Raw genomic sequence first — 19977 nt, forward strand, 5'->3', positions numbered from 1 at the left:
AGAGAATAGAAGGGAAATTGTTCACATATGCCTCCCAAACGAGCATGGCCAACATTATCGCTCATGTGCTACCGAGTGGGGATGGAGAGAAGATGAAAATCGGCCACCCTAGAAATGACCCAAGGCCATCTCTTTAGGCAAACCCAAAAAAACAACTCAATTGCGAACCCAACTTTTACATGAAAAGAAAACCTATCACTTGTATCATTTGGATGGGCATGAGGGACTAGGACGAGCCTAGGAGCCACATTGCAATAGCCCATACAACTCAAAGAAGTTGGATAGCAGAAGGAGAATTGTTCACATATGCCTCCCAAGACAAGCATGGCCAACATTACCACTCATGTGCTATCGAGTCACGATGGCGAGAAGATGAAAATCAGCCATGCTACAATTGACCCCAGGCCATCCTTGAGGAAAACCTGAAAAACAACTCAATTACCAACCCACCTTTCACATGAAAAGAAAACCTATCACTTGTATCATTTGGATGAGCACCAGGGACCAAGACGAGCCCGAGAGCCACACCACAACAATCCATACAACTCCAAGGCCTTGGAGAGCATAAGTGGAATTGTTCACATATGCCTCCCAAGATGAGCATGGCCAACGTTATCACTCATGTGCTACCAAGTGGGGATGGAGAGAAGAGGAAAATCAGCCACGCTACAAATGACCCAAGGACATTCTTTAGTTAAACTCGAAAAATAACTTAATTACCAACCAACCTTTCACACAAAAATAAAACCTATCACTTGTATCATTTGGATGGGCATGAGGGACCAGGACAAGCCAGGGAGCCACACCACAAAAACCCATACAACTCCAAGAACTTAGAGAGCAGAAGGGGAATTGTTCACATATGCCTCCTAGGACGAGCATGGCCAACATTACCACTCATGTGCTACCGAGTGGGGATGGAGAGAAGATGAAAATTGGCCACCCTACAAATGACCCAAGGCTATTGTTCAGGCAAACCCAAAAAGACAACTCAATTACCAACCCACCTTTCACATGGAAAGAAAACTTATCACTTGTATCATTTGGATGGGCATGAGGGAAGAAGACGATCCTAGGAGCCACACCACAATAGCCCATACAACTACAAGAACTTGGAGAGAAGAAAGGGAATTGTTCACATATGCCTCACGGGACAAGCATGGCTAATATTATCACTCATGTGCTATCGATTTGGGATGGAGAGAAGATGAAAATCGGCCACCCTACAAATGACCCAAGGCCATTATTTAGGCAAACCCAAAAAACCAACTCAATTACCAACCCATCTTTCACACGAAAAGAAAACCAATCACTTGTATCATTTGGATGGGCAGAAGGGACTAGGATGAACTTGAGTGCCGCACCACAACAACCCATACAACTCCAAGAACTTGGAGAGTAGAAGGGGAATTGTTCACATATGCCTCCCGGGACGAGCATGGCCAACATTACTGCTCATGTGCTACTGAGTGGGGATGGAGAGAAGATGAAAATTGGCCACCCTAAAAATGACCCAAGTCCATTCTTCAGGAAAACCCAAAAAAAAAACTCAATTACCAACCCACCTTTCACATGAAAAGAAAACCTATCACTTTTATCATTTGGATGGGCATGAGGGACTAGGACGAGCCCGAGAGCCACACCACAAAAACCCATACATCTCCAAGAACTTGGAGAGTAGAAGGGGAATTGTTCATATATGCCTCCCGAGATGAGCATGGCCAACATTACTGCTCATGTGCTACTGAGTGGGGATGGAGAGAAGATGAAAATAGGCCACCCTACAAATGACCCAAGGCCATTCTTCAGGCAAACCCGAAAAAACAACTCAATTACCAACCCACCTTTCACATGAAAAGTCGACCCAGGGACCAAGACGAGCATGGCCAACATTACCGCTCATGTGCTACTGAGTGGGGATGGAGAGTAGATGAGAATCAACCACCCTACAAATGACCCAAGGCCATCCTTCAAGAAAAACCGAACAAACATCTCAATTACCAGCCCACTTTTCACATGAAAAGCAAGACCGCACTCGAACGAGTTTACATGGGCGCCCTCACACGACCCGACCTGACCCAACCAAACAAGTTTTCATGGGTGACCTCACATGACACAACATGATTGACCCGACCAGACTGCGTTTACATGGGTGCCCACACATGACCAAAACGAAGGCACAAGGGAAAGCTGGGCAAAGAAGCTACACGAACATGCACAAAGCCCACCCTGGGTCATAACTTAGCAATTTTGATACAGGCTCATGTGCCCAGGTACACCCTCACAATGAACAACCTGACCAAATGAGTTTCCATGGGTGCCCTCAAACGACCTGCCTGAATAAGTTTAAATGAACGCCCTCAAATGACCCGCTCGAACTTGTTTACACGAGCATGGTGAGCTCCAGTATTGTAGCAATAATGCTACAACTCCTGGAGCTTCCTTCTCTAATTTTATCAACCCGGTAGTTCGTAACAAACTTGGAAGCGACAGTGTTGTATGCACAAGTACTAGCTCTTGTCGCAGCTGTCACTTGGTCAGCTGGCACAAGTCCGCTAGGGCTCAAGCCAACTTCTATATGTTTTCAGAAGAAGCTCTCTAAATGATGAACGAAGGCTATCTCAAAGAAAATTAACCTACTTTGCAAGAATGAACTGAAAGCCAACCAAACATGGAAACCCTAGTAAACCCTAATCTGACTAGCTTAGTCTCTATGATGTAATGGTGGGAATGCAACTTCTAGAAATGATGTCATTACTTCTAGTGAGATGAGATACATGAATTTAAACTACTTTCATTGAAGAGAACACGTTTTTGTATTTTTGCTCAAGTGGGTGGAGTTATTGTGATTGTGCTTCTTATTGGGTCTTGACTGTGTAGGGGTAGCTCAAATGGAAGGAAGGCTTGGGAAAGGTCAGGAGGGCTCTGAGAGGTTCCAGGGGATCCCTCACATCATTCCACAGAAGTCCACAACGTTCAGGTGCTTGGCAACTGCGTTTGCAGGCTTCTACAGGATGTCTGTAGGGGATCCTATAGGAAACTCACGATTTCTACAGGAAGTCTACTAACTTCTACAGGATGTTCTACAGTCGGAGTTTTGGGTTATGGAGGAGTGAAGGAGCTATATGGATGGATGGGTAAGATGAAAGAGGAGCTTGAGATGGCCTATGGACAGAGAGATGAGATGGAGAGAGAGTGGAGAGAGCTGGTTGGTCGATAGAAGGGTAGGGGCAATGAAAGGTCAAAAATATTGAGCAACGTGGACAGTAGAAGGGTTGGAAGGCAAATGAGCTGAACAGAGGATGAGTAGGTGGCTTAGGCATGGTTCAGAAGGATAAGAACATGATGAAGTGGTGCTGCGCAGTGTAAATGAAACAAATCACCCTTATCTTGCATGTGATACGAAATTTCACCAACCTATTCTAACTGTTTTATTAGGAATCAAAGAACAACAATGTAAGTTGAAGGGAATTCGTGCATGATGCTGAACCAAAGAGTCATTACTCAAGATAAAATCGCATGGACAATTCTTCAATCGAAAACATTACAACAATACTTGCATGCATATGTTGAAACAGTGTTTTTGGCAGTTGGCACGGTCTACACTTTCGGTCCCCAAACAGAGGTGAAAGTGAGTATGCATTCAACCTTTTTTGAACTCAACGTAACTTCAATCTCCCTATGCTAATTTTGAACTACTGAAACAACTGCATTCATGAAACTAACCTACATAACCAAACTGAAACAATCAACTCATCAAACTATGTTTTTCAAGTGCATGTAAAGGAAAGAAATGCAATGACAAAAGAAATACAAGTAACAATATAAAGGAAAGGAGGTCTATTGCTCTCAGGTTGGGCCCTAACTTGAGAGCTATAGCTCCCCTAAGAACTCATAATCGAATCCAAATCTGCCTGCCTTTTATTAAATAATCATGAGTCTAACAACATGCCAAAATTGGCTTACAAAGAGCAAAAACAGAGCTACAGCTCGTAATCCAAAATCTACAAAAAAAGTTCAAGAGTCTCGTCGAAGGCTACAACCTTAATATTTATACATGATGAGGGCCAAGATGGCCTCCTCAATTAGTGGAGCTTGGCTGTCCAACTGAAAGTAAACTGCTGTTCCTGTAGAATCCGTTGGCTGCCTTCTAGCTCGGTGGTGATAGTTGTTGGAGCTCGGAGTTGGGGTGGAGATCACAAGGAAGGTCATTCAAGGCTATGGACAACCTCCCTATAAACCCGCAATGCCACCTTGGCTGTCTCCTTGTCTCCATTTTCGTGGTCTTTGCTCCATTTAATGTCAAAAAACATGAAATCATCATGTATTAGCCACATAGGCATAATGACTGCCCTTCTTCCTACAAATAACACGAATATACTAAGAAATGATGCATAAGTGATAAAAAATGAAGGGTTGAGCAAGGTAAGTAGGCCAAATGAGCCCAAATTGTTACCAAAATTTGGGGCTCATCAGAGCACCCTCAAATGACCCCCCAAACGAGTTAACATGGGAACCCTCAAACGACTCGCCTGAACGAGTTTACGCGGAAACCCACAAAAAACATGCCCGAATGAGTTTACACGAATGCCCTCAAATGACTTACCCAAACGAGTTTACACAGACACCCTAAAACGACCGGCCCGAACGAGTTTACATGGACACCGACACACGACCAAAACGAAGGCACAAGGTAGAGTGGGCAAAACAAGTTGCACGAACATGCACAATGCTCACCTCGGGTCACAACTTAGCATTTTTTATATGGCCTCGTGTGCCCGGGTGCGACCTCACACTGAACGACCCAACCAAATGAGTTTACATGGACGCCGTCGCCTGACCTGCCCAACCCGCCTGAATGAGTTTACACAGATGCCCTTGCCCGACCTGCTTGAACAAATTTACACGGATGCCCTCACTTGACCTGCCCGAACGAGTTTACATTGATGCCCTCAAATGACCCACTTGAATGACCCGCCCAACCAAGTTTACATGAATGCCCTCAAATGACCCGCCCCAACGAGTTGACATGGATGCCCTCAAACGACCCGCCCGAACAAGCTTACATGGGTGCCCACACAACCGAAACGAAGCTACAACGGAGAGCTGGGCAAATGAGTTGCAAAAACATGCACAAAGCCCACCCTGGCTCACAACTTAGCATTTTCTATACGAGCTTGTGTGCCCGGGTATGCCCTCACACTAAACGACCCTACCAAATGAGTTTACACGGACACCCTCACCCGACTCACCTGAGTGAGTTTACATGGACGCCCTTGCCCGACCCGCTCAAACGACCTGCCCGAACGAGTTGACACAGATACCCTCAAACAACTTTCCCGATCGATTTGACATGGACGCCCTCAAACGACCCGCCCGAACGAGTTTACATGGGCGCCCACATGACCGAAATGAAGGGATAAGGGAGAGCCGAGAAAATGGGTTGCACAAACGTGCACACAACCCACCTCGAGTCACAACTTGGTATTTTTGATACGGGCTCATGTGATAGGGTCCACCCCCACACTAAACGACCCAACCAAATGAGTTTACATGGACACCCTCACTCGACCTGCTCGAATGAGTTTACACAGACACCCTTGCCTGACTCGTCTGAACAAGTTTACACAGACGCCCTCAAATGACCCGCTCGAATGAGTTTACACAGACGCCCTCAAACAACTCGCCCAAATGAGTTGACATGGATGCCCTCAAACAACCAGCCCGAACAAGATAACATGTGCACCCACAAGACTGAAATGAAGGCACATGGGAGAGCTAGGCGAGCTGCACAAATGTGCATAAAGCCCACCCCGGGTCACAATTTAGCATTTTTTATACGGGCTTGTGTGCATGGGCACACCCTCACACTAAAGGACCCGATTGAATGAGTTTACATAGAAATCCTCACCTAACCTGCCCGAATGAGTTTACACGGACGCCCTCACTCTACTTACCTAAACGAGTTTACATGGATGCCCTCAAACGACCCGCTTGAACGAGTTGACATGGACGCCCTTAAATGACCCACCTAAATGAGTTTACATGGGCGACCACATGACCGAAACGAACGCAGAAGGGAGAGCCAGGAAAACAAGTTGCATGAACGTACAGAAAGCCCACCCTGGGTCACAACTTAGCATTTTTGATATGGGCTCATGTGTGCGGGTGCACCTTCACACTAAACGACCCGACTGAATGAGTTTACAAAGACACCCTCGCCCGACCCACCTGAATGAGTTTACATGGATGCTCTCACCTGATCCACCTAAATGACTCACCCAAACAAGTTTACACGGACGCCCTCAAACGACCCACCCGAACGACACCCCCGAACGAGTTGACACACACACCATAAAATGACCCAACCAAACGAGTTTACATGGGCTCCCACATGACCAAAATTGTCACTCCTGAAGTTGTGAGTAGCCTCACTATCCACCATAGTGAGTACATCTTCACTCCCAACCTTCATCCAAACACACTCCAAGTTGTTCCTTTCTGAATCTCTTCGTGAGACCACTTTCGTAGCAGCTGCAGCTCCAAGAAACTGCATCACCACCATAGAAGTTTCTTCTTTCTTCGCATTAGACTATGACACCGTAGCCACTTTCGATCTTGAAGGAAAATTCTTCACCTTATGTGGTTCTGCACATATCCAACACTTCAATGGTTTCTTCATATTCGATTTGTCATTCAATTTCGAAGCATCATATTTCATACTCTTCTCCTTCGGTTAATCGAACTTCTTCTTTTTCTCATCAGAAAATTTGTCATAAGGCTCCACCAAACAATCCATAGCAGCAAAAGCCTCCTTAAGTGTCTTAATCTTCTACCTCTTCACTTCATTGTGTGCCCAAGGTTTCAGCCCTATAACAAAGTTGAACACCTTGTCCCTCTCCGCCATGTCCGGAAGTTCCAGAACTAGACTTGCAAACTCTCGTTGATATGCTTGTAGAATTCCCATTTGATTTATATACTTTATCTTCATCCTTGCTTCCCAAGTTTCATCCTGAGGACTGGAGTGGGTCTGCAAAGCCTTCTTCATGTCATCCCATGAATTTATGTCGTTAGCACCACCATTGGCAATCTAATCCATCCTTCTTCATCACCACATCTTAGCATCCTTCGTCAAGAACTGAGCAACTACTTTCACCTCAGTCTCCTCATCAGGTAATCCCAAGCATTCCAAGTATTGCTCCATGTCCCATAAAAAGTTACCAAGAGTCTTCGCACTTCTTATACCATCATCACATTCTGGCTCCTTGACTTTCACATGAGACACTCCTCCACCTGAGCTATGTCTCACGGCCTTCTTCAACACTGCAATCTCATCCTTCGCTTCGACAAGAGTTTTCTGCAAGTCTAAGATTTATGCCAAAACTTGGTCTCTTGCCTTCCAAATCTCTTTGACTTCCTCTTCTAATCATGCATACTTCCATTCAGTATACTCATATCAGTCTCGGAGCTCATCGAATTCCTCTATCATCTTTGCATTGCCTTCTTGATCCTTAGTGAACCTGGCCATCTTCGAAGTCCAGAAAGAATCCAATTCTTCCATCCTTTCAAATATCCTATTTATCAAAGCTTTGGTTGAATTGTGGCTAGATTCACTCACCATAGCATGAGGTTCACCTGCAATCTTTTCCATCAGCTTCCTTCTTTGTGATCTAGTATAGACCATCCACCATTCACCAGGTTCCTTGCAAATTGAATCAGCTCTTGATACCAATTATCAACTTCTTTCACCTACTCTTCACCTAAATCAACTCTGATACCACCTATCATGACATTGCAGTGGGATCAAAATTTCATCGTCAACCCAAACATCAGCTCCGATACCACCTATCATGCCCCTACACTAGCAGTAATCTTCCAACCGCACTATAGCGAGGTGCAGCACCACCGACCACTTTCTTTTCACCAATACTTATGACCGTGGACTACGCCTAACATTCATACTTAGTTTATTTTTCATTACCGAGTATTAGTTTATCCTTTATACATGATGAAAACCATGAACATTCATCATAAACAACAATAACATGAACAATTGCACAACAGTATAAATGGAGGGGCAACTCCCTGATGTGAGTCTGCCCGAATCAATATATATATATATATACACACACAGACACATATATATAATCTTGAATTTTCACAACTTCAGCAAACTTGATTGCCCAGTTCATTGACACCTCCGAACGGTCACCGCACGACTCACCCAACTCTTCATTCACCTATCGCACGTCTCATGTCATTTTCCCAACTCGAGCATGCTTGTCGTGCCCGTGTCACCCACCTTGGATGCCCTCCGCATGTCATTGTCACACCTTCATTCGTCAACCCACACTTTGTTTCCCCCAGCACCCGGCACACCCAACTGCGGGTCACCCTCACCCATTCACCACCTTGTCCAACCATTCGGCCTACCCGTCATTTGGTGGGCACACCCTTTGCATGCCTTTCATCACCTCCACCCGGACTCCCTACTTGGTTCCTTCACACAATTGCACCACGTTTCTGTCTACCATACACCCTCCGTGGGTCGCGCGACCTCCTATCGTGTCAACCTACCTAGTCACCTACATCCATTCACCTGGTTCCCTACTCGGGTCACCCATTCACCTCTCCACAGTTTGACCATCACCCAACTCTACACGAACTCTGCCTGTTCAGCCTGGGCTCATGCGTCTGTTTTTGCGTCCAACTGCAGTCCCCTTCACACTTCTCCAGCTCACACTTGTTGCCATTCGAATGATCCTCATCTCTCCAACTCGTCCTTCTATTTATATGCTTACCCGCCCATGCGTTCAAGTGCCCAGCCGACCTGTCGTTTCACCATAACCATCAGCCTATCCATATATTTACACCGTCGACCCACACTTACCATCATTCATATGCCCCATCGTATGTTGGCTTACCCGTCAGCTCGCCCATTCCTCAGGTCACCCGAGACTGCCCACACGATATAACCAAGTCTTCACCAAGACTTCATCGCATTTTCTTCCTTTCACTTCGTGCGCCCCTGCGGTTACTCCAACTTGGTAGTGTATCTCATGTACCACAACTCGTCCGCTCGTTCGGTGAGGCGCCCATTTGTCGCATGGATCTCAGGGCATTACATCCTCCCCCACCTAAAATCATTGTCGTCCTTGACAATATCTCATCTCAAAAACCATCTGTTACCAAGATAACAACCATATCCTTGATCCATGATATCAACTAGCCCATACATTACAACATCCCTGCAACATATGAAAAACGACCATCTCCACCATGTGTCGTTCCATCCCATGAACTGTCATCATGATACTCCAACATAATGCTAACACATCTCTGCACACTGCTAGTCCCCATGACTCGAACTAGTTGGGTAGCTAATCCAACTGTCACGCTCAAATCATAAGAATGCACATCCTTATGCCATCATCAGTCTTTTCTCAGACTCTGCCATAATCCGAACTCATCAAGAATCTGCTACAAGCCCATGCTAAGGTCCATGGAAACTCCATCCCATCTGCAACATGTCATGATGCTAATGCCAAACCATTCCTGCATCATCTATCTGTCATACCTGCTCAACCTGTTTAAAGGACTCACTGCCATGAGCAACTAACAATGAGCTCCATCTTCTAAGTCATATAAGAAGATGTGGAGGGAGTAGAGCCTGAACACTCTCCCTCACTAATCAACCCAATCCACATGTCTGGATCTTCTATCTCCATCCTCTGTAGATATGCAACTCGATCCTCCTCCTGGACATTCAGCCTCACATAAACCTCATCATCATCCTCAACTTCCTCCAGCCTCCTAGACAAATCCAAGATGCTATTGGACAATGTCTTGATAACCTGTGACTATTTCACAAGCTTTGCCTCAGTAGTAGACAATCGCTTACACACCTCATCCATACGCTTCTCATCCTCCATTTGCATCACTACTAGTTTACACTCGTGTCTCTTCACACCAATGGTTGGAACACCAATGGGTAAATCTGCCTTTCCATCGTAAATGTACAGCTTCTTCAAATGTCAAACAATCATCGCCTCATAGTGTTTCAAAAACTCCATTCCTAGCACAACTTCATAGTCATCTATCCTCACTATAGTGAAGTTGACTTTTCCGGTCCACTCACCGAGTGTCGAGTCCACCTTTTCAACTACGCCAATTGATGAGCCCCAATTTTTGGTACAATTTGGGCTCATATTGGCCTACTTACCTTGCTCAACCATTCATCTTTTATCACTTATGCATTCATTTCTTAGTATATTCGTGTTGTTTGTAGGAAGAAGGGCAGGCATTATATCTATGTGGCTAATACATGATGATTTCAGGTTTTTGGCATTAAAGAGAGCAAAAGACCACGCAAAAGGAGACATGGAGAGGGCAAAGGTGACATTGCGGGTTCATAGGGAGGTTGTCCACAGTCTTGATGACCTTCCTCGTGATTTTCACCTTAACTCTGAGCTCCAATAGCTCTCCCCACTGAGCTTAAAGGCAGCCAACACGTTCTACAGGATCAGCAGTTTTACAGCAATTTGACTTTCATTTGGACAGGCAAGCTCCACGAATGGAGGAAGCCAGCTTGATCTTCATTTTGTATAAATATGAAGGCCGTAGCCTTTGTTAGGAGTTTTTTGAACTTTTGGACTGATATTGTAATTTCTGAGCACAGCTCGGTGTTTGTTTTTGTAAGCCAGTTTTGGCATGACATTAGACTTTTGATTATGAATAAAGGCAAGCAGATTTGGATCTAATTCTGAGCTTTTAAGGGAGCTATAGCTCTCAGGCTAGGGCCCAAACTGAGAGCAATAGATCTCCTCTTCCTGTAGTGTTATTTGCCTTTCTTTCCAGCACGTTGTTTCCTTGTTTTCATATGCATTTCAAGAACATAGTCTGTTGATTTGATTTCTTTAATGAGATTGAGTAGGATTAGCTTATGGTTAAATCACTTTCGGTTTCTTAGATCAGATTAGGAGGTTTGTAATTCATTGGAGCTCCAAGAAAAGGTTGCTAGTGCCTTCACTGCCATCTCTGTTTAGGGATTGGGGTGCAGTCTATACCAACCACCAATAAACGCAGTATTTTTCTACTTTTAAGCAAGCTGCAACACAATCGTTTTAATCGTGGATCCTTCCATGCATTTTGCTCTTGAGCCATACTTCTTCATTACAATTCCATGCACGACTTTTCTTCATGATTTACATCATTGTTCATTGGTTTAATAGCACATGTAGCACAGGTTAATGGATTCTCGTTTTTGGTGCAAGACATAAGTAATTTGTTTTATTTACACTGCTCAATATCATTCCACTTCCTTATTCTTCTTCTTAACCACGCCTAAAGCCACCTACTCGACCTCTGTTCAGCTCGTTCACCTTCCAACTCTTCCATTGCCCACATAGCTCCATCTTTTTGACCTTTCGTTGTTTCCATCCTTCTATTCACCAACCAACTCTGTGCACTCTCTCTCCATCTTATTTCTCTGCCCCTGAGCCGTCACAAGCTCCATCTCCACCTTACCTATCAACCCATACCACTCCAACACCTCACCATCACCCAAAACTCCCACGGTAGAACATCCTATAGAAGTTAGCAGATTTCCTGTAGAATTCCTTAGTTTCCTGTAGGATCCCCTGCAGACATCCTGTAGAAGCCTGCAAACTTGGTTGCCAAGCACCTGAACATTGTAGACTTCTGTGGACTAATTCTTGGGACCCTCTGGGACCTCTCCTAGCCCTCCTGACCTTTCCCAAGCTTTCTCTCCCTTCGCACCACCTCTGCACAACCAAACCCTAATAAGAAACAAAACCATAATCACTCTAACCACTTAAGCAAAAATACAAAAACAACGTTCTTTTTCATGGAAGTAGTTTGAGTTCATGCATTTCACATCATTAGAAGTAATGGCATCATTTTTAGACATTTGCACTCTCACTATTGCATCATAGAGGTTAAACTAGTCAGATTAGGGTTTACTGGGTTTCCATGCTTTGGTTGGCTTTCAGTTCATTTTTGCAAAGTAGATCAATTTCCCTTGAGATAGCCTTCGTCCATCATTTAGAAAGCTTCTTCTGAGAGCATATAGAAGTTGGCTTGAGCCCTAGCGGACTTGTGCCAGCTGACCAAGTGACAGCTGTGACAAGAGCTAGTACTTGTGCATACAGCACCATCGCTTCCAAGTTTGTATGAACTACCGGGTTGATAAAATTAGAGATAGGAAGCTCCAGGAGTTGTATAATTATTGCTACAATACTGGAGCCCACCATCTTTTTGGCGTCGTTGCCGGGGAAGCGTCAGAGTATTAGTAATTGTTGCTTTTCTTCTATTTCCTTACTCTTGCCTTCTACTAAGTAGTTTATTTCATTTCTATTCTGCAAAAGTAGCATAGACATTTCCTGCTTTCGTAGATTAGCATTTCCTGCTTCCATAGATTAGCATTTCCTGCTTTCATAGATTAGCATTTCCTTTCTGCAAGCATAGATTAGTGTTTCAATTCTACAAGCGTAGACTAGCATTTCCATTCCTGCAATTTCATTTGAGCAAAGTAGATTAGTTCTTTCCTGCTTTCAGTTTAATTCTGCATCTTTATAGTTAGTTGTAGATCAATCTGTTTCAGTTTTGCAGGTACCAAAGAAAAAAGCAAAAATAATCAAAAAAGAAAGTCTTTTCCATTTCATGCCTCGTAGAAACCGAGATAAATCAGGCAAATTCCTACCCAACACCCCCACCACATCACTGAGTCACCCTTCTCTCTTCTTTGGTGACAGTGATCCAGAAGAACCTATAGGTGAACATCCTGAGATATACGAAGATCCTATAGTAGAAGAAGAGTTAGAGACCACTCCATCTGAAGCTATGGCTGACAATAGAAGAGAAGATGAGAGAAGGTGCCTTCCCCATCCGAGAGACCAAAATAGAAGGTGCCTTCCCCATCCGAGAGACCAATGGAGAGATGAAAATGAAGAACATTAGCCCCTCCGCCTTACCTCACTTCCATGGACTGACTACTGAAGATCCTGATACCTTCGTGTTTGAGTTTGCTGTCCTTTGTAGAACCTATGACTATACTGAAGATGAGCAAAAGCTGAAACTCTTCCCTTCAACTCTTAAGGATGCAGCATTACGCTGGTTCATGGGCTTACCTGGGAATAGTATCACCACTTGGGCTCAGATGCAGCAAGCTTTCAATACCAAGTACAGGGATTACTGTAGGTCCAAGGAAACCAAGGGAGAAATCTTTCAGATGACCATGGGAAATGATGAGTCCTTAGAGGATTATGAGGAGAGGTTCCAACTTAGCTATAAGCGGGCCAGGTGCACACTCGACCCTGAATCTCTCAAGTTGGTCCTGCTCCGAGGAGTCCCTGGAGACCTCTTATATACCCTTCACATGTTAGCTGGGGGGGACATTTACCAACTACCTTATGAGGACATCAAGACTGTGTTTAGAAACCACTCTAGGGCAGCACGGAAACGAGGTAGAGGAAACCTCCTCTCAACTAGTGTCCCTTTCTCCAAACATGAGCTTGCAAATCAATTAGAAGATCTTAAGAGTGAGGTGAGACAGACCATTGCCATGCAGCTAGACACATTCAGGATCCAGCGGAAGAAAGAAGAAGTTGAGAGAGCCTTAGCTGTCTTCTGCCCTAGGTGCACAAGGAGACACCCTAAGAACGAATGCCCATTGCATTCGGTTGAAGTATGTTTCGTTTGTGAGGAGGACCATCCCACAAATCAGTGTCCAACCTTACCTGGGTTTAAAGCCATGTATCAAGGGATAGAAGCTCCCACTGAACCTCTCTATTACCTCAACCAAAGGAGGCCACAAGGATCTAGACCTTATCAGCAGGGAATGCAAGGGGCACCTCAAGCTTATTAAAGCCCCAACCAATCGACTCCTATGCCTTCCTGGGGTCCCCCTGCTCATCCTTCCTGGTCCATGCCTCCTCCATGGTCTTATCCACCTCAGTACCCTACTCAACCTACTTCTCATTCATATCATTCACATGCCCAGCCACAGCCTCAGTGGAATGCACCTCAGTCGGGGTGGAGGCCCCAGTACAATACTCCTCCCGCCATTTGGCCTCCACCACCAGTTCAACCTCAACCATTACCTCCTGCTCCTCCAAGGCAACCTCAAATGCCTTCTCAACCGAACCCAAACCCCACCAATAGACAGGCCCAGTAGGTATACACTGGGGAAACCTCATGCCCTACCTATGCTGTGGAGATCCAGGAGATCAATATTCGATCTGGAAAGACTCTACCAGATCGCCAACCTCCTCCCCCAGAGGATGAGGAAGATAAACAAGAAAGTGAACCAAAGGCTATTCCACCCTTTCCTGAGAGACTGACAGCCACCACACAACCCAACCCAGAGGAGGATGAGCTTCTGGGTGAGCTCAAGCAGTTGTGTGTAAAAATACCACTTCTCCAAGCCATCAAGGATGTGCCAATATACAACAAACTGGTTAAGGAAAAGTGTTTCAAACACCCAGGCAGGTGGAAGAAAGATGCTTCAACCATCAATGTCATAGGACAACTGTCTGACCTTATGTTAGGACAAGTCATCTGCCCAAAGTACCTAGATCCTGGAAGTCCTGTAGTAGATGTCCACATCAATGGCACCATCATACCTCACACCTTGATTGATCTAGGGGCTGCCATTAATGTGATGACCAGGGATACCATGCTCAAACTCAATCTTCAGGGTTCCTTGAGGAAGACCTCAACAGTACGGCAATTAGCAGATCGCTCCACTGTGACTCCCGAAGGGATTGTGGAGGATGTCTTGGTCTCTATCGACTCTTGGGAATATCCTACAGATTTCTTGGTTCTGCAACCCAAGGCAAAGCTTACTGGATATCCTCTCATTTTGGGAGGCCTTGGTTAGCCACTGCAGATGCTTACATAAGTTGTTGTACAGGAAATATGACCATAAAAAATGGTCCTATGTCCAAACAGCTAGTCCTATACCCTCCTGCCCAACCCTCCTTAGAGCATGACTTACCACTCTGGTTAGAGGAAGGAGAGGAAGACGTGGTGTACTCAGCACCTCTGTGCACCTTAGATATCACTAGAAGAGACCCCCCAACCGAGGATGACTTGATCGAGACCTTGATCCAGAATCCACCTTCCAGTGCTCTATCCTTAGAGAAATTGGTGGAGGATGCCCAAGCTAGCACCTTAGTGGATCTCTGTACAACCAACCCTGTCACTCCCAGAGTCAAGAATGTGGAGTTCGGCCCTGAGAGAACGTTGAAGATCAGCTCCTCCCTATCTCTTTCCCAGGAAAAGGAGCTGTGTAGCATGTTGGCCAGTCACCTAGATGCTTTTGCTTGGAGCTATAAGGATATGAAAGGAGTCCATCCTTCGGTTTGTACCCATCACATATACATCAAAGAGGATTGTAAGCCGGTTAGGCAACCCCAGAGGAGAATGAATCCAGCTCTTAAGGACATTGTCAAGGAAGAATTGCAAAAACTGTTGGATGTCGGATTCATCTACCCCATCTTTGATAGTGAATGGGTGTCCCCTCTGGTGTTGGTTCCCAAGAAAAATGGGAAATGGAGAATCTGTGAGGACTACAGAGAACTGAACAAAGCTACCAAGAAAGACCATTTCCCTCTACCTTTCATAGATCAAGTGTTGGATGGACTGGCAGGAAAGAAGTTCTTCTCTTTCCTGGATGGGTTTAGTGGGTACAACCAAATCCAAATCAGCCCAGAAGACCAAGATAAGACCACCTTCACTTGTCCTTGGGGCACCTTTGCCTACCGAGTCCTTCCCTTTGGGCTATGCAATGCTCCTGCTACCTTCCATAGAGCTGTCTTAAGCATCTTCTCGGAGTTGGTCCATGATGCAGTGGAAATCTATATGGATGACTTTACTCCTTATGGGGCCAACTTTCAGGAAGCATTGTCCAATCTGGGAAAAGTCCTAACCAAATGCATTGAGATGAACTTGTCCCTTAGTCCTGAAAAATGTGAATTCCTAATGACTGAAGGGACCGTGCTAGGCGATACCATTTCTTGCCAAGGGTTACAGGTGGATCCTAACAAAATTGCTCTCATCAAGAAGGTTCCACCTCCTCAAAAGGTAAGGGATGTTCGGAGTTTCTTGGGATTAGCAGGATATTACCAGAGATTCATTAAAGACTTCAGCAAGCTAGCCTCGCCATTTTTTGGCCTATTGGCAAAAGATGTGGAGTTTAAATGGACTGCCGATTGTCAGAGGGCTTTAAATGAATTGAAGGACAAGTTGGTGTCAGCCCCAATCCTGAGAGGTCCAAACTGGGCCCTACCTTTCCACATCCACACTGATGCCTCGAACAAAGCCATAGGTGCAGCTTTGGGACAAGTTGAGAAAAAACTTCCATATGCCATTTACTTTGTTAGCAAAAACTTGTCCAAAGATGAGCTGAATTACACTGTAACCGAGAAAGAATTCTTGGTTGTGGTCCATGCACTGAACAAGTTCCGACATTATATTACTGGCTATCAAACCTTTGTACATACAGACCATGCTGCAATTAGATATTTAATGAATAAACCAGATGTGAATTCTCGTATTATTAGATGGTTACTTTTATTGCAGCAGTTTGATTTGACCATTGTTGAAAAACCAGGTAGAGAAAATGTTGTTGCTGACTTTTTATCTAGATTGGATTTGTCTGCAGATGAGGATGGAACAGTGGATGACCAGATGCCCGATGAACATCTGTTTGCTATTTTAGTACTCTCTCCATGGTTTGCTGATATAGCAAACTACCTTGTTTCAGCACAGTTCCCTCCACACCTATCTTCAAAAGAGAAGAGCAGAATCATTAGAAAAAGTGCCTCATTTACTTGGATCGGGGGCAATCTATTCAAGCTTGGCCCCGATCAGATCTTAAGGCGTTGTGTAACAGAGGAGGAAGTCTTTGATATCCTCCTCACTTGTCATGATGGGCCTTGTGGAGGACATTTTGCAGCAAAGAGAACTGCCTTCAAAATCCTGCAGGCAGGCTACTATTGGCCCACACTTCATCAAGATGTCAGAAGATATGTCAGCCAGTGTGACCAATGCCAAAGAATGGGGGAACCGACCCAAAGGGATGAGATGCCTCTCCAACCTCAGGTGACTCTTGAGCCATTTGAGAAGTGGGGTATGGACTTTATGGGCCCAATCAACCCTCCTTCGAGGCAAAGGTCTTACATCATTGTGTGCACTGACTACCTGACAAAGTGGGCAGAGACCAAAGCAATCAAAGCAGCAACAGAAGAAAAGGTGGCCGAGTTCCTAAGAGAAAACATCTTCTATAAGTTTGGCTATCCAAGAGAGCTGGTCACTGATCAAGGGAGCCAGTTCACCTCCAACCTGGTTGAAGATCTACTAGCTCATCACAAGATCAAGCATAGGACTTCCACCCCCTATCACCCTCAAGCAAATGGGCAGGTGGAAGTCACCAATAGAGCATTACAAGGGATCTTGACTAAGGTGGTGAGCAGCAGCAGAAAGGACTGGGCAGATCGCCTGGTTGAAGCCACATGGGCTTACAACACCACTTGGAAGACCACCACCGGCTTCACACCTTATGAGCTGGTCTATGGGAAGAAAGCTTTGCTGTCCATTGAGTTTGAATACAACACTTTGAGGATGGCAGCTCAGCTGGACCTAGATCTCAGCCATGCACAACAAGAAAGGCTATTGCAGCTGAATGGACTGGATGAGCACCGAATGCAGGCCCTCCTTCACTCAGAAGTGGTTCAACTTCAGAGAAAGGTGTGGCATGACCAACATCTACATGACAAGCAATTTCAGCCGAGAGATTGGGCTTTGTTGTATGACTCCAGATACAAAGATTTCAAGGGGAAGCTGAGAACCAGATGGCTAGGGCCATATTCAGTGGAAAAATGTCATGACAACGGATCTGTTCTTATTCGGACCATTGATGAGGAATCCATCCCCATGCTTGTCAATGGGCATCGATTGAAGATCTACAGGAAGCCTCTCTCGAGACAAGAGTTCATCAAAACTATGGAGAAGGCAGTGTTGGTCATAGAGAAGGGTTTTGCCCCTGCTTTGGGCATACCCTGAAAATTCTAAAAAAAAAGTCTAAGAAAAAAAAAAGAGAAAAAAAATAAAATAAATAAATAAATAATAAAGATCCTTGGGTGAAAACCTTTCTGAGGCGCCCAAGGCAGGTGGTAGGGGTGAAAACCTCATTGAGGCGCCCCTATTGTCTTTTCAAAAAAAAGGGAGATTGGAAAAAGATCCTTGAGTGAAAACCTCTTTGAGGCGCTTAAGGCAGATGGCAAGGGTGAAAACCTCAATGAGGCGCCCCTGTTATCTTTCAAAAAAAAAAAGAGAGAAAAAAAAAAGAAAAAAGAAGGAAAAAAACAAGGTCAGCAGATTCATTATGTAAAATTGCATGCAGGTGTTCTATGGAGGAGAGGAAGCCTCTCAACTCAAAGCCAAGGGTCCTCATCATGCAGTCAGGACACCTCACCAGCACCTCCTCCAAGAATACTCATTTTCTCCAAGGTATGTGCAGTTTTATTACAGCTTGAGTCTTCTACAGGAAGACACAGATTTTCTACAGGAAGATGTAGAGTTTCTACAGGAAGATGCAGATTTTCTACAGGAAGGTGCAGACTCTCTACAGGAACGCAACCTTTCTATAGGAAGCACTGTATTTCTACAGGAAACTTCCTGTAGAAGCCCAGAACGGCCCAGAATTCATTCCATGAGGAGATCTAACGGATAAGGATTGGTTTGGATGCATGCAAGCCATTGTTGTCACCCTTGCACATTGTTGTTATCTTGTTCCACCATCCTTGTCGACATGCAACAAAGTTACCTACACCAGCAAAGCAGATCGATGAGTCTCGAGAAAAAGCAAATTGTAAATGGAAAAAATGCTAGAGATCTCACACCATGTGCATCCCAGTCATCCAGAAGCTCCGGGAGCGTGATCGTAAGGCCATCCATCGTCGAGCGGCATGCACCCAAGGAGGAAGAATTGTTCCAAGACATCCCACGAGAGTCCTGTAACAGTTAAGCCTGCTAGAGTGGATACCATTCACAGCGCAGGCCATATGCAATGAAACGTGGGCGCATGCAACTAAAGCATCCCATCCATCGTCGGCAGCTCGTGAACATGGACCTCCGGGCCTGTGTAAGTTCGCCAGCAGCAGGTAAATCGACTCATCAGCGTCCAAAGAACCGAAACATCGTGTGCAGCCACGCAGGTAAGTGTCTCGACCCTTCCTTCCATCAGATTGCATGAATGTTACTTTGATTGATTCTTAAGTGTAAAGGTGAATGGGTTGAGCGGCCGTATGGCCATTTGGCCGGCCACGTCGGCCAGTTAATGGTCTAGTGGATGTGTGGGTGGCGGCCATGACAAAAAGAATAGCAGCACGCACGTGAGAGCAATCCCGTCGAAAAAAAACGAGTTTAACCGAAGAGGCAGCGGCAGATCTGCGAGAATTGATGCGGCAGCAAGTGAACGCGCAGTTGAATGATGGGATGACGTCACCCAACGGTCCGGCGGGGACAGCTCACCCCGCGCCACGAATTCCGCTGAATTCAAAATCTAATCAGCTAGATTGCACTCATGCATTTATCAACCACCGTTTTGAACTCGAGCGGTTATCCTGATCTTTCTGCAGTTCGATGCGCCGAGCCTTTGGCTATCAGAACGATTGTGAAGCACACCCAAGCCGCAGACCGACTGCAGTCTTCCCGAAAATTGCGCGCTGCATTCTACAGGAACGCTGTCATCCTACAGGAACACAGTTTCTACAGGAAAGCGGGTGCCTCACGTAAAAAGGTGGCAAATTAAAAAGGTAACCCTAAACTCTTCATGCACTGGTTATTAAAGGTGGCAGAATTGTCATCCACAGTCTGGTCATAGAAAAACGGTGAAATTGTTGTCTGTTGTGCCTATACTGTCATTCTACAGGATGTCGAGTAATTAAACTGTGT

Source organism: Pinus tabuliformis, chromosome 4_2, assembly GCF_031772625.1.
Source record: "Pinus tabuliformis cultivar Carrire ecotype Pingquan chromosome 4_2, CPIR1, whole genome shotgun sequence".
NCBI classification, from domain to species: Eukaryota; Viridiplantae; Streptophyta; class Pinopsida; order Pinales; family Pinaceae; genus Pinus; species Pinus tabuliformis.